Here is a 17,605-nt window from a genome sequence, read left to right on the forward strand (position 1 = left end):
TTTGCTAACAAAATGTCTTTTAAATGCAAGTGCTATCAAAGAGCCTGTCCTTGACATATTTGTAGATATTTATCACACACCATTCCATTTTCATGTCTTGTCAATCATGTGTACCTCTGAAATGGCTTGACAGACAGACCCATGCCATCAGTACACTTCTAATGCATACAGATAAAAGTGTAAAAGCCTTTGCTTCACACTATTCTCAAATACATTCCAGCATATGCAGTATGTATATGCAGTATGTTGGTGACAAAAGGGGCTCATACCTGCTGAGGTTCAGTACTCCTCTGTACAGATATATCCTGAAGAAAAAGCATCTTTGCAGTCTTCGTCATATACACAACTCTGCTCACCATCATTTTGGCTAGCTAAACATTGGGCTTTTTATGATGCTGTAGATTATTAATGGATTGCACCTGTCTTTGCCTGTTTCAAATATGCAAATTACAATATAAGCAGCTGAAGTGCATTCTAATCAACCGCAGCGGAGATATTCAACAACTATATAGCATCCATATAGACTCCATGCTGTTTCTTCCTGCAGATGTCAAAACGTTTGGAGTTCAGACACAGACGGTCTACACAGACAGAATGCTATGGCCTGCTGCTGCTTTAATCCATTTGTTTGTGCAAGGGCTGAAGCTAATGTTATTGCTGCTGCCAATAGGCCCAGGCCAAGAAGGAGAAGAGATGAAAGGCCACATTTAACTTATCACAACCTACATGACATGGAAATTATAGAGCACTCCAGGGTGGGCAGGGCATAATACAGGAACTCTGCAACATCTGATGCCCTGAACTCAAAGCCAGAGCCAACTGAGGTGAACCCATTCCAGTGAAGACTAAGGTATGTGTAGCCCTTCTAATATTAGCTACAGATACCTTTCAGAGACCAACAGGGGACATGCTGGGGGTGTCACAGGCATTAGCATCCAGGATCCTCCACCAATTCCTGGATGATATGCTCCAAAATGCCAGTGAGGACATATTTTCCCCATAGTTTTGAGGAGTGGGCCAGAAAAATGCAACAGCTGTAGCACCATCTGGGTAACAGGGTAGGCTCTACATTAACAGAAAGGTCTACCACTTTATCAGTTGTCAAGCCATGTGTAATGTCAAGGCACTCATCCTGAATGTGTGTGCAGGCAACATTGGCAGTTACCATGACTCACATATCTGGCACACCTCCCAACTGTACCAGATGTTTGCTAGGGGGGTATTCCGCAGGGTCATATACTGGGGGTTGCAAGCCCGTGGCTGATGACACCCATGGAAAAATGTCATAATGAAGCACTTGCTCAAACAAAAATGTCAGATAACATGTGTTTTGCCTGCTGAAGTGACAGTTCTGGAGCCTAGATACATCTGTGGGAGTCCTGCAGTACAATCCATGGACAAGTACAGAAATCTTCACAGTATGTGCCATGCTACACAACATAATCTTGAGGAAACAGCTGCAGCAGGATCAACAAGGGGAAGGGGTATATATCCCACCACAAGTGCCAAGGTCAGCACAGCCACAAGCAGTTAGGGAGTAAGGGGGGAGGCCCCAGCTGCTTTGGCTGTAGGCAGACATAGACATTCTCGGCTTACTCTTGCATTGGCTAACAGACAATGCCCAGCACACTCACTCACCACCTAAGGGCAAAAAAAACTTCCTCCAACACACATACATATAGTAAAATTGATTGATGCCAGACAACTCACACAACCTTTATTTCCACATGTATTGTCTGTGTACTGCTTGCATCAGAGTCAGCCCTAGAGTAACATTGTGGCAACTGCTGCATTTACAAGGTAAGTCCTGAACCTGGAATGTATTGTTTAATATTATGGCATATTCTTGTATTTCATCAATTATTACAGTAAGCAAGTACAAGGTAGGAGATTTATGCAAGCATTAGTGTAACGTGATAGCAGAGACTTATTTGGCCATCAAAGATTCACACAGTCATACCTCTCAAAAGGTTGGCATAATGGTTAAGGTGTTTACCTTACAGTTACAAGGTACAGGGTTTGATTCACACATGAGGTAATTGGCTAGGCTTAAAATGGCCCAGAAGGGCTGTTAGCCTAGTACTAATGTATGAATCTATGAACCTAAAAGCACTGATGATCACTGAATGCCCTCAGTTTAGCACCATGCATTTTACTAGAAAATCACTGAAGAGAGAAGTTAGAAAATAATGATACACATTGCAGTTTCTGACTTCACAACCCTCACATGATCAAAAAGGCAGGATGCAAAACAAGGAGAGTAACAAGATGAACATATCCTTGTTTGTGCCATAACAGCAAGTCACATTTGCCCCCCCCCCCAACAGAACAGTTGTACCCTTGTATATGACATGAGTAATTCACCTTTGCACCCCCCCAAAAGAACAATTTGTGCTTGTTTGTGCCATCTAGCATGGCCTTCAGTTGTTGGCAAATGCATATCATATTATTGCCAGTTAATATCTTCACACATTTTAAGGCCAATGATACAGCATGGCTTACAGATTGCACCTCTATGGGCACATAACTGATGAATGACCAGGAAAAACAGAAAGGTAAGAGAGACCTGTAAATATGCAAGTGATAATAATAGCAGGTTATGTGCTCACTAAGCTTACCTAAGTCCAAATATAATAATACGTGTGTGAAAATAATAGTTCTATAGTTTGATATCAGTGTACATTCTGTTGTAGCTGGTTGTGTGAAGAATGACATATGTTCTTTGTTGCAAAGCTGTTTGTGTGACAAAGGGGATAAGGCACCCATCCTGTTTTCTGAAGGTGCATTGGAGTGAGAGTTGAAATGCAGACCTATGTAGACATATTGCATGTGCACTTACATTTTCTTGTGTGTATATGTCATAGGTTGTTTTTCCTTACTTTAAATATTTCTCCTTTTTTATTTCTTTTATTTTCTTTTATAATAAATAATATTACAAACCTAACAATTTGCAACAAACGAAGAAGAGGTTGGATGTTAATGAAATAGAGTGTATTGTGCCCTGCTTCCTTGCTTTTCCAAACTTGACAGACCTAAGTGTAACACTTTAAGTCTAACTTGAAACACCCACATGATATAGGCAATCACAGTTGCCATCCCTCTAAGATGATACCCCCACCCAATGTAAGCAATCATAGTTGCTGTCCTTCTTATCTGACACACCCACCTGATGTAACCAATCACAGTTACCATTGTCTAACCTGAAACACCCACCTGATGTAAACAAGCACAGTTTCCATCCCAACAACACAAAACAACACAAAGACAGAGGGAGTGCTTACACAATGTAAACACCCATACAGGGATCCAACTTTTTGAGATTCAGTAATTCTAATGAGTTCAGACCTCATTTGTATCTTCACCGTGTTGAAAGCCCTGAATTTACATGAAAATCTACATGAAAAGGCAACAGTGTAGCTAGGGAAACTGAAGGGAAGCCGAATGTTGAACACAGAATGAATATTACATTTGCTGCAAACCTCTGGTACTATACATTTTCTCAGTTTGCAAAAGCAATGATTTAAACAGTGACACTATTTCTGCCCACCCCCCTCCCATTATGTATGCCTTTGTCCAGATGTCTTGCCCTAAGAGTTTGAGATGTCTCCTTGATTTATGATGTGTACTGTTCCTGGGGGGCAGGAAACCTGCATTTTGCAAACCTTGCAATTTTACTGCTTTACTGTTTAAACACCAGCCCCATAACTTCTATTTTCCATTGTACTTGCATGTTACAGTAACTGATGTTCCAACAGAACCTCCAACTTCACCTGGTCCTTCCAGCGCAGATAAAACTGTAAAACATACACATTAAGAAAATATACGTTAAGAATGGCTTTTAAAAAAAAAATTAAGTTTATAAGAGGAATATTTTAAAAGTGTCCCTGTTTCTGTACTATTTCCCATCCCATTATTAATAGCTTTCTCTACATTTCTTGGTCTAAAAGGTTGAGATATAAGCCCTGTAGTGTAGTACCATGCATAGCTCTTAACTGTCCAGATAGATTTTTGCCTCATATTTTTGGTCTGTCCCTCATAAAATTTGTGATTTTCTGGTAAATCACTGGGATGATCTGGGGATCAAAGTCACTAAATTATGACATACATTTAAGTTTTAGACTTCAAATCCTTTGGAAATTGTTTGTTAACAGAGACTCTTTTCTACCAGCTTTATAAGTTAATATGAGCAATATTTAAAACGTTTCCCTATTTTTGTGCCTTTTATCCCTCATTTTGTCAGGCTTTGTCCAGGAGTTGTAGCACTAACAGGTTTAGAGGTATGGTTCCTTGGCTGTATTCAAAAAGTTTTTAATAGAGCTGGAACAGCAGCACAGAGCCTACACGGTTGCTTCCTACAGTGTTGAATTGCTCCAGCCTCTTTCCCTGCTTCATTTGCATGCTATTAACATGCCACAATATTTACATGGTGTCCACTGAGGTGTGTACCTCTACAAGGCACTTGCTGAATTTAAATTTTCCTGCCCCTGTGTTCATTTCACAGCAAAAAAGACTGTTAGCTTTTTTGAATTCCCCCCAGTGCTTTTAATGATACAATTTTAGCACAGTAGTGACAATGTTGACATTTAGAACACAATGCACTTTTCAATGTCTAGCTTCACCTAGCAGATGAATTAATATTATAACCTGGCATGGACATAGAAACTAGGATCAAGATACAAAAATAGAGAACCCCCATCAATAAACATATTTGTAGCATGTGAAGTACATGGGAGAATTCTCAATTTATAGCTCATCTTGTTCCCTGCCTCATACACTTCTCATTTTTACCGAGCACATATTCTTTATTTAAATTTACTTTCATTTTTCAGTGAGCAGAAATGGTTGGGATTGACCAATGCACGTGTGCCACAACATATCTTCTAAAATGTTACTCTTCCACAGAAACTACTAAGTACACAACTGAAAATGGACAGTGTGAATGCAAAAACTAAATCCTGTGCCACCTAAGTGAACTTTACCAAAGTTACTCAACTGCAAATGGCATGCACTGGCTATGAAAAAATCCATAGGCAAAATACTGAATAGCTGTAATGTAAAATACTTATGTTGGTACACATTTTAATACAGATGCTTAAGTGTGCATGTTTCTACAGTCACATTCGTCATAGAAATATGAAGCTTTCCTTGCAAATGCAATTATGGCCATTGTAATGTGCATTCCTACCATTAAAAATATTTGTGCTAGATTTTAGTACTAGTAATACTACAAGAACTAACCTTCAGTTATATTTAGTTTAATACTCTGCATATCATCCACACTGTTAGGTATGCTAACTCCACACCAGTACCATCCAGCATCATCTGTCGTGAGATTCTGCAATGTTATAGTAAATTCTTGAATTGTCTGGTTATCGCTGTACTAGTAATACTACAAGAACTAACCTCCAGTTATATTTAGTTTAATACTCTGCATATCATCCACACTGTTAGGTATGCTAACTCCACACCAGTACCATCCATCATCATCTGTCGTGAGATTCTGCAATGTTATAGTAAATTCTTGAATTGTCTGGTTATCGCTGATAGACATTCTGTCTCTGTGCACAACCACTTCAGAGCCGTTAGTCTGAATAAGGACATCACATGAAACCTTGTAGTATCCCTTGCACCAGTATTTATGGTTATTACTGATACTCTTGTCTTTGTTCTTGCATGTTACAGTAACTGATGTTCCAACAGAACCTATGACTTCACCTGGTCCTTCCAGAGCAGATAAAACTGTAAAACATACACATTGAGAAAACATATGTTAAGAATGGCTTTTCATTGACAGGATATTAGAATATTTACAATGCAATTTATAGCTCAAGAATTGCAGTTTTACTGCTTTACTGTTCTAAACACCAGCCCCACAACTTCTATTTTCCATATTCTGGGAAAACGTCTCTACCAGCTCAATCACACCGATGGATAACAATGAAAGATGTGTTATAAAAACACAAAAGAGGTTATTTTTTGCATTTATATAACATTTTGTAGATTTTGAAGGACCACAACTACAATGTCAAGTTTTATGGATTATACAACAGGAAAACAACACTAAACAGAGTGAGAAGAGTGATTGATTGTGTAGATGGAGTATACATAGACAGGTCTGGAGCTCAAATCTTGCAGGTTCTGTTATGATAAGCAGCTTCTAGAAGTAAATAGCTGCATAGTGACAAATGAGGCCTGTGATGATCCATTGTGAAAAACAAAAACAGAATGCATATGTTTGTGGTTATATACATGCATACACATTTCAGGCATGGGCAATAATGCCTTTCTAGCATGCCAATATACCAAAATAATTATTCCCATAAGTGTCCAGGTTGTTTTTAGAGGTATCTAAACCAGTGCTTACATTTATAAAATTGGGTAGTCTATTCCCTACATCATCTGCTCTCCCAGATAACTAATTTTATTTATATTCCTATGTAATATCCTACACAGGTTGTTTGAGGATCCTCTACTACTATTTCATAACCCCAAACATTCCCAGAGGTAGTCATCTCAAAATGCCCTATATACCAGAATAAGGTCTCCTTTTAAGTATCTATATGCAACACTGTACACATTCAGATATTTTAATCTTCCATAATAACTCACATTTCTGCATTGATTAATGCCCTTGGCACATTTCTGCTGTACTATTTCCAATTTACTCATGCTACTTTTGTTATAAGGTTTCCATATTGTTATTCCATACTCTAGTCTGGGATTGATGTAACTTACAATTATTTCATCATTTCTGATTTCCTAGATTTTATACATCTTTTATTTAGCTTATACTATCATTAACCAAATTAACTATGATCAGAAAAAATCAAAGCTGGATGTACCTGTTTACCTAGGTAATTCAAATGAATCTACAGTTTCAGCCACTGTCTGCTGTATTAAACGTTCACCCTTCTGTCCATCTCCCAAGTCCCATATGCTTAGCCTTTGATGTGTCAACATAGTTTACTGTGCCCATGGTCAATTTAGTTAAGTTCTTTTGCAGACATGCCCTGTCTGTAATAGATATAATCAGCTGTACTATTTTCAAGTCATCTATATACAGACTGTATAACAAAAAAAGAGCTGAACTATATGGGCCAAGAACAGAGCTCTGTGGGACACTGACTGTTGCCTAGACATTCACCCATCCTGTTGCTATATGATATTTGCCATGTCCTGTATGTAAGCCACGCAGATATTCATCTTATGAAGAGTACATCGATACCTATTTATTGATCAGTGTTTTGCGAATGACCCTATCAAAGTTCTGTCTATATAAATTACATCACAACACATGTCTTCATTTAAAACTGCTATTACAGAGCATCATGTGATAGGTAGTTACAGATCTATTTTCAACAGGTGCCTGGTATTCATAGTCAGTTACACAAATGCATTAAGGAGTTCTGGGTCATGGGCAAACAGGTGCAGCTGAGCCGCGATTCATCGACACCATTTATGCCAACTCATGGTGTGCTGAAATGTAGTTATGTAAATAAGCAGATAATGAGATGGAAATGAGGAGTAAAATAAATGCCCATATGTTAATTAAAACTATTTTATACCATTTGCAATTCTTAATCAGTTTCTCCTAAGCTTGTCACAAATGTGCTATAAAAAGGGGAAGCACCTCCAAATTTATTAGACCAACCAAAAATAAATGGAGCCGAGGTAAAACACCCCCAATAACCAACTATACATACAGTAAAAAAAAAAAAAAAAAAAAAAATATATATATATATATATATATATATATATATATATATATATATATATACACAAACATACATACACACACACACATATATCTATCTATCTATCTATCTATCTATATGGATTTAGCACTTTTGTCTCAAAAGACTTCATCAGAATATCCATTCACATTACATAATTCAATTTATACCGAACCCTTACAAATGAATTATTCCCCATTGTTCCGTACATTACATCACTTCCTTTTCCACACTAACCCTATTATTTTTACTCATTCTACTTTATGAATCAGCCTCATTGCCATTAAAAACATTAATATTTAATAATAATACATCAGACGTAATTCATTTGACATTCACATCCTTATTAAATAATACAAAACTCTTATTGTTATATAATTAATATTTAATTGTCATTTATAGCACTTCATTCATGTTAAAATTTATGTTCCAAATGCATAAACAAAGAGCTTTCTTGTGTAAAATTTCCTTTTCTTTGGCCTCAGTATTGAAAATGAGGGCTGTAAAATTATAAGGATGAGACATATCCCAGGATTCACGAATCCTCCGTGTAAGACTAAAGTAGTCTTACACGGAAACACCAGTGTAAGAGTAAGATGGCAGCGCGCCATGCATATTAATGAGGGTGCACTGCCTCAACTCTAAGTCTAACACGTAACATGCACGAGTGCAGGGGGCGTGTCAGACTGCCGAGTAGTCCAAATTTCCATGCCCCTGCAAGTCTCACAATAGGGAAATGTCAACTGACATGAGCGAGTCCGCTCAAATGTGTACATACCCAACACTACATTCCCCCACATTCTAAACCCCTGTACATTTATAAAATTTAAAACTTTAAGTTTTTTTTATAATTCCCGATATAGCTGCCCGTATTTGCACGTGTTTGCACGTGTTTGCTCATTGCTTAGCTACAGTTAGCAGTTTAGACATCGAAGAGGATAATAAGAAACTTATATGCAAGTTAAGCAAAATAGCAATAGTGTAGTGGTAGAACCTTCGCACTAAGTGAAGGCATTCCTGGTTCAAGTCCCACCACTCCCCTTTTTATTTTCTGTTCGAAATCTGTATATGAAAATAATTCCTGACATTTACCAATGAAATTTAATAAAAAGCATTCAAATGGTCTATGTAGTAGTGAACAAATTTTATATATATACATATAAGAAAGTGAAATGCTTATGCATACTGATGAATGCATAAGTAATGTATCTTAAGCAATGTGAAGCACTGCTAAGCAACGTTTACCAGTATTAAGCACACTTCAATATAATTGCTCATAGCTTAGCACTGCTTTAACTAGCGCAATAGCAATGCATGGAGCTGCGTATCGCGCCAACTAGCACAAACAGAACATGTTTGCACGTAGCTGCGCACCGCGCTAACCAGCGCAATGTTGGGCAACGTTGGGCAACACAGAGCAATGTAGAGCAACGTAGAGCAACATCGGGCAATGTAGAGCAACGTCGGGCAAAGTTGAGCAAAGTCGGTAAAACATAGCCGTACCTCCTAGCCGGTCTGGCCAGTAGTGAAACAAAAAGCAATGACAGGCCTTGAACCTAGGATACTGTGCACCATAATCACAGTACTGAACCACTAAGCCATGACAGCTTTTCATAAGTATGCACTTTCAACACACACATACATATCAATGTAAGTGTACCCATTGCTAAGCAGGTGTAACTTCAGCTGCATTTTTTCAAATCTGGCCAATCACAAATAAGTGCAGGAAATGATGCATATTTAAGCTCCACAGGTAGGAATCCTAGCCATAACTGGTTGTAGCTCCCATCTGCAGGCAGCAATGGCCAGTGCTGGAGAGGGCTCTTGTTTTCAAGCGCAACGTTGGGGGCATTGAGGAGTCAAAAGTAATGGTTTGGCTCCTTGTCCACAATCATGAGGATAGACTCCTGTGGGGCCAGTAACAGGGCACCCAATACAAAGTGGAAGCCTGGGACCATCTAGCTCATGAACTCACCAGTGCCACAGGCATCCCTCGGACTGGTGAGCAGGTCAGACACCACCATGCAGACCTGAAAAGACGTAAGGCTGATCAACTGGACCAGTTGATCCAGGAGGCCCGTGGGATGGCAAATGCCCCACTATTTAGTAAGTAGCCATGGGATTAAGTATGTAAGAATTGCTATTCTAGTGTGTACTATGGATAGGTATGTCTCAATATTCCTTCAATTACTTCACAGTTGCAGGTGTCCGTGCTGCGAATCAGCAAGCCTATGCAGATAGGCTACTAAGGCTGTTCCACCAGGCAGGTTAGTGAGTATTCTGCTTGTACTGTTATGTAACATAAATGAGAGAGCCTGAAAAATGTGTTTAAACACAATAAATAAAGGTATAATAATTCTCTAATAGTTATTTTGCATGTACTGCCATATAAAATAAATGAGAGAGCCTGAAAAAAAGTGTTTAAACACAATAAATAAAGGTATAATAATTCTCCAATAATTATTCTGCATGTACTGTCATATAAAATAAATGAGAGAGCCTGTAGAGAAGTGTTTTAAGTGTTTAATAAAGGTATAATTCCTGGAGTGTGTCTTTGTCATTTTCTTTGATATGTTGTTGTACCCTTGCATTATAGAAATAGTACTGTTGTATTAAGCGCTGTTAACACACAGTTGGGTAGGCCCATATAAAGTGGATGAAGAAAGTACCAGTAGCTTTTAAGCATATTCACAGTCCTCAACTGTTGGGTCATGCCCAGCATGTACAGGTTAATCTGGCACATGAGTAGCTTGGTATTGTGTTCCCCAGAAATGTCATTGTGCTGTCAGAAATGTAGGGAGCTGTTAACATATAACTGATAATTTCACCTAAACATATCTAGATAAGTATATGAAAGTAGAGCTGTCAGTGTACCATCTCAGCAGTAGTGTATTTTAGCAACTCACAAAATATGTAGCAGTAACATCTGCATCCCGGACAGTTTGAATGTCAGATACAGCCCATGTATATAAAGATCTAGCAAAACCCATTTCACGATCTAAGGACAATTGTGTAGTGTAATAATACATGTAGGGGACATATAACTACAGTCAATAGGAATGTAGTGTAAACTAGAAGGATATATAAGTTGTTAATGGTGCTATCATTTTCCACCCTACCGTATGTGCATAAAAAATGCAATTCCACACCTCAATGGGTATGTGTAATCTCAAAACATTTGTTGGGACATATGTCCTATTGGTTTATAAATATCTGCATGTATTTCGATGCATGTGCCCTGTTCAAGTACCACAATGTTGGTGGCCTGTTGCCATCAATTAAACCTGCATGCTGTTGTAATGTCCACTGTTGTCCTATATATGTATGTGTCATGCTTGCTGTTCAACTGTTGGAACTCTGTTGTGTTGGGTTAATGGGAATACTTCTGCATGCTGTTATAATTAATTGGGAATGCTGTTGACTGTTACTAACCCATATTTTCATTAAATCCTCCTAAACATATAATGTATGGGAAGGCCAGTCCCAGCGGACCCACCTGTCCCACCTCAGCTAGCTATGACACCTGGCACCAGCAGGTCCGGTGCCCAGCCTGGGCCCTCCTCCTCCATTGGCCCTGCGCCACCTTCGGGTGGAAGCACTGCAGGGGATGGGGCTTGTCCCCCCCGTGAAAGCGTGGGCAGAGGAGGGCCACCTATCATCCTCCAATCGATCCGGGCTGTGGTGCATAGGGAGATCGAGCATTCAGTCGCTGATCCTCTACGCCAGCTTGAGGCATAGGTGGCTCGACTCACGGGTAAGCCTGCCCCTCCTACACAGCCCCCAGCACAGCCACCCTCTGGGCTGTGAAGGTGCAGTGGTGACTGCCCATGGGTGGGGATCTCAGTTCCACTGTTGCCATCTGTGGGCTCATGGGCTTGCGATTTCCAAACATCTTTCCCCGTCAGTGGTGTTCACCCACCACATGTGTCATATTCCGCCCCTGTATGCATCTTGTTTGTCTTGTCTGTTAAACTTCCCAACCTACCTCCCCAAATATACCTACTTCCCCTACCCCACATTCCACTCTCACCTGAAAAAAAAGAAAAAAAGGTCAATCTGCTCCCAAAAAAAATTACGCCCCATACATAGCTGCCCATTTTGCACATATGTCCGCTGGACACATAAATTGATATTTAATTGGCAATGCAACATACTTTGTTGTCCTCACCCCTCTCACAGGGGATGAAGGTTTAATATTTCCTTCCAAATTTAATGCATATGCACAGCTGTTGTTAAAGAAATGGGCAGCTATGGGCCCTCCCTACACCCATCTTGCACATCCCGACCTGTTTTCCCTTCTGTCTTCCCCTCTTTGTGCCCCATTTCACCACTTTCCTATATCCCCATTTTCTTTTCTTTCAAGGAAATGAGCACGGGGTTAGCGGGAGTAAGCACTTTTAAGCAGTAGTTAGCGGGTTTGCGCTAGTGTGTGCCTGTGTGCGCTTGTGTGTGCTTAGCTAAGCATCGTGCAAACCCACACAAACCCACTTAGAACTGCTTAAAAGTGCCTAAGTCACTCTGTATGTCAGGGCCCTTGTTCTACTCAGCAGCAAAATGAAACACCTCTGTCAGCCTCGAACCCAGGACCTTGTATACATTAGACTGCATGAAGTACCACTAAGCCATGGTAAACATACAACAAACTGGTGTTGAAATATATCATGCATCAGAATGAGTGAATGTAAAGGACAAATAGGAATGCCATAACACAAATCCTGTTCTGTGGATCTTTACCAGCTGTTCTTGTGGAATTGTATTACATGACTGTGAAAAGAGAACCAGACATTCTAGCAGGAAATAATGTTACAGCAACACTTTACAACCCCCACACAGTATCATAGCAGGACAAACACTGGCATATCTAATTAGGGCAGAGGCCATACTTCCCAGCTGTGACTACTTTTCAGGCATGTACCTCATTTTGAGACAGGTTTTAGCTGTGTCCCTCTGAAACCCTCTGAAAGGTACTGACTTTAGGCAGAAAGGAGGGGAATTACACTTAATGAATAATGACAATAAGTAAGAGTTAGACAGGTTGTACTTCAGGAAATGTGTATTAATCCATATGCTCTGGTTCTCTCAAAGTCTCAACTTAATGTCTCTAATATTGTAAAGATGTACCTCACTTCTACCTACTTTTCCCTGAGTCTGTTCAAATATGTACTTGAGTGTTTGAGAGGCCTGGCAGAGGCAGAAACACACAGGCATATCAGCTATTGTGCTGTTACACACTGTGCAAATAGCTGTGGAAGGAGTTCCAGAATCATACCCTTATGTAGGAGTACAACACTGAAATACCAAGGGATGTAGCCATGTACTGATAGCAACCAACTGTGACAATGCCATTGTTCCAGTGCTGAAAAGACCGGTGTGGTGCACAGACAAAGAATAACAGGCTAACCTCTGGCTACCATCTGGATAGGTCCACAGTTGGGAGCTACGCAGACAGACTACTTGCCTTGGTAAACTAACAGGTACACAGCAACCCTTTAAGTTCAGCTGGATAAAGTTCACACATTAATACATAATGCTCTCTGTCCTTCTGCACCCCTACCCAAATGTACAATATACCTGTGTGTTCAGGTTCCACCAAGGATGTAGGTAGGCATACTCAGTACTGAAATTTGTCCAGATTCCTTGAGCAGCCTGTGCTAATGGCAATACTAAAAAAGCACAAACTGTTCAAATGTGAGTAAATTAATATTCACAGTATAGCAATTCACAAACAGTTCATGTGCCAAATGAATACATCTCAATAACTACTTTTGTATGGCAGTTAATTGTATAAGTAGAAAAGAAACTACATACTCCCATGTACCTTGTGTTAGCATTGGTAGGGGTGAGTACAATTCTACACTGACAACTGTGTAGTGGAAGTGCAACATTCAGGTCTGAGTACAACATTTAAATCACTGGCTACACCCCTAGCTTCAGATATAAGAACTATACCAGCCTTCTGACTTACGCAACGGTGTCCACAGCAAACAAGCATGGGCCCCACTTTGGAAAGCAGAAAGGGCTACGCCTACCTGACATAGCAATTTATAGCATTGGGTTGCTATGACAGTGAGTACTGCAATTACCACACAGCAGGCTGCATGCAATTACCAAATGGTGGCCACCAATGGGTGCAGAGGCCATCACATGCACATGTGCAGATACCTATAAAAGCAGGCTGTACTTGCTGGCCACACATGTAATCATCCCATTGCAGATGGTGAGAAAGAGAGAGAGAGAGACAGAGACAGAGAGAGAGAGAGAGAGAGAGACCCCCACCTACACCAGGGGAACAAAATAAATAAAGCCAAAGACACACCAAACTGAAAACTACAAACACATACAAAGGAAAGGTATGTAACAGATATGTATTTACTGGCATGCAGTAGATGTATTTGAAGACTAATCTACATACTTTGAAACATCAATACATGGCAGCAGTACGTATCTATGCACAGATGCCCTGCATAACTACTGCCATGGACAAATCAGTGTGTAGCTGTGTGCAGTGGGACATAACTGTGATATATGTAGCTCAGCATTAAATGTCAAACATCTGAACCATATTATCTGTGGTCTGTACAGTAGTGTGAACAATGGCTGTTTGGGGGAGTAACGCATACAGCTATATAACCATGGATGTGACAGAGTAACACATGCATTCTAGTCATATCAATGTGTAGCTTAACATTGGCAACTGCTGTACCAGGCTAGTATACTAATCTAGCATTTGCAGCTATGTATACGCCCTCTAATTTTACTGTGTGCTCACACGTGACACCTGCTCATGTTGCAGCAAGGCCCAATAGGTCAGCCACGAGGTCCAGGGACTTACAACAGGGTGGACCTTGTGTGTATATGGCACACACATACAAAGAGATATATCTGTGTCACATATATTAGCATCTGTACATGTGCATAGAACAAGGGACATAGTGCAACTGTTTCTGAAGGGAGGTCATATATATGTTGGTGAAGGTTGTTATGTGCATATATGTATGTAGGTAGTAGTGTGTAGCAAACAAGACAGCACACAGTGCTGGTATATGACATGTGGTGGTTAAACGCTGTGGGTGTGATTTGTTAGGTTTGCAGTCTTGCAGCCACTGAGGCCTACTAAAGCCACATGGGCTGAGAACACCTTCATTGCATTTGGCACAAGACTGTGCAATATCATTACATAACTGTATACCTCACATACTTCGCATAATTGATATTCCCACCATGAAAGGTGTACTGTATATGTGCCTATATGTATATCTATATGTACACCAATGGATGTTTATATGTATGTGTGTGTGTATATATATATATATATATATATATATATATATATATATATATATATATATAGAGAGAGAGAGAGAGAGAGACAAAGTCATATTTACTGTGACAGATGCCTGGTGACAAAGCCATGGCCTCAAGCTCAATGTCAGAAATTCATTGGCATCCCTTTTGCTAAAAACTCTGTACCCATGAACTACCACATAGGTGGTAGTCGACTTAACACCAAAAGTGTGATAACAGACCATGGGACACAGGTGGACAGTAGTCTCCCCCTTGATAATCACAGTGCCACACTAGTCATGTAATCTGTCTACATGGCACACCTCATCACAAAAGCTGTGTCATCCAGGGAAAAAGAGGTCAGTGTTCCCCTCTACTCATCACTCACAAAACCCATGATAGAGTACAATGCCCCTTCTGGTATGTACCTCACAAGACATCTACAGCAACTGGAAAGGCCACAGACATACCTCACAAAGGGTAATACTGTCCTCAAACAGATGCCCTATGCAGATCGACTCACAAAACCACAGCTAGACTGTGTCGCATACCGGCAACCCAGAGGTGACCTCTGCCTAACATACAAAGCTATGTCCAACCCAGAGCTGTTGGACATGCTCCACGTAAACAGATCACAATCCCTATGAGCTACATGCTCTAGGGACCTAAACCTTGTCACCTCAATAAATAGAACATGCTGGAGGGATAGATTCCTATCTCAGAGACATCCCATACTCTGGAACAACTACCTATCAATAGCAAACAAAGCTCCTCATTAGCACTCATCATGAATAGTCTTGTTGATTGTATGGGAGATATGAAATACACCCCGAGAATCACCTCTGTGGCTCTGCTTGACAGGGACACATGAAATTAAATTACTTGGGTGTCAAAGGCAAGGGTACCGTCTGGCTAGGCTTCTATTGGCCCTAGGGCCAATAGCCTATTACCTACCTATGAACCAATACACACCCACATGTACTTGTTGCAATAATTGCTATGTGAGGTTGACTGAGTGTGATGGTGTATGTATTGGTGAATGTGTCACAGTTGTGTATATGTGGGATAGCTTAGTGGGAAACTGTTTCTGTCATGGTATTATGTGTCCTAGCTCTGATCCCAGCAAAAGATGTGTATGCTATTGCTAGCCAGAAAAAGCAGTATGGCATATGGTCTGACGTAGTCCCTTTGTGTTAACTGGGGTGTGCCATTGGAGGATAAAGCAGTACATGTATGCTCACTGATTGGTACTGCTGGTGAATCAAACCCTGTATGGAATATAGTATTATCTGAAGCTGTAGGCCTAAACAGCACAGTATGGTGTATGTCCACATTGCTTAGAAGCACTGTTTTGTGTGCTCCCTGTAGTTCTCACAGATTACATACCTCAGGCATAAGGGTTTGTAAGTGCTGACACACAGTACTGTATGGTATACATGTAAAGCTCATCTGGGTTGTCATACCTCTGTGTCCTGTATGTATGTCTGATGTGTGTGTGGGTATGCCTGTAACATACCCTCGGTCATATGTGTGTTACAGGAAATAAGTGCGTAACTAGCAACGTGTATAGTCTAGTACAGCAGTATGACACCTATATTCAGGAATGTGCACATATTGTAGGAAGGGGTTTCCCATCAACAACTAGTGTGGTATACTGGTAATACTGTAACTGGACTTTACAATCATTGCAATGGATTACATATTTCTTTATGCATTAGCTTGATATATACCTCCTGTGGCTAGGTGGTGCATTGTGTCGCATACAGTGTGCCATGTACTGTTGCATAGTCTTACATAGTGGTTTCTCTTTTTTGCTGTGCAGAAAATGTTTTAATATATAGAGCGTGTCAGGCACTGTCAGGCAGTTGTGGGTTGAGCACTGATATATGGTATTGAAAGTGTGTATCCTCTGACAGACAACAGTTTGCTATTTATGGCAATTCAGTGATATCTGTACTGTAGCATGTTAAGTGTGCCACATGACTTGCTCACACATATTGTTTCATTGTTTTTCAGAGTCATGGCCCACCATCGCAATCCTGCCTATAGTCGTGCAGAGGATGAGATATTACCCACCTGTCTCATCCAACACTACACCCTGCTATTTTCAAGAACCAGCCAGGACCAGCATGAGTGGACTGCACTGTGGCAAGATGTAGTCCATAGGATAAATGCCATAGGCATGCATAACTGGACATATGAGCAGGTACGACATCACTGCAGTGATTTACTTAGACATGTCTGGCAGCGTCTGACGTCCGTAGGCAACAGCTTGCCACAGGTGGTGGGGTTGTCTCCCATCCCCCCCTTACCAGAGTGGAGGAGCTGCTCCTGAGCCTGGGGGATCCCGGCCAACAACAACAACAGCACACATGTATCATCATGGAGGCTGAAACTCCCCAGCAAGTTCACATGGAGCATGCAGGTAAGATGGCATATCTGTAGACTACTGTTACCTCTATTGTTAGATCATGTATATGTGAGATGTGTACTGTGTAGTTAGAAGATGTGGAGCCTGGTGTTGTTCAATACTGATAATTTGGAAAATGATGTATAGTCCTGTGACTGTCAACCATTGTGCTACTGTA

Source organism: Protopterus annectens, chromosome 16.part0, assembly GCF_019279795.1.
Source record: "Protopterus annectens isolate FY-2018-M chromosome 16.part0, PAN1.0, whole genome shotgun sequence".
NCBI lineage: Eukaryota > Metazoa > Chordata > Ceratodontiformes > Protopteridae > Protopterus > Protopterus annectens.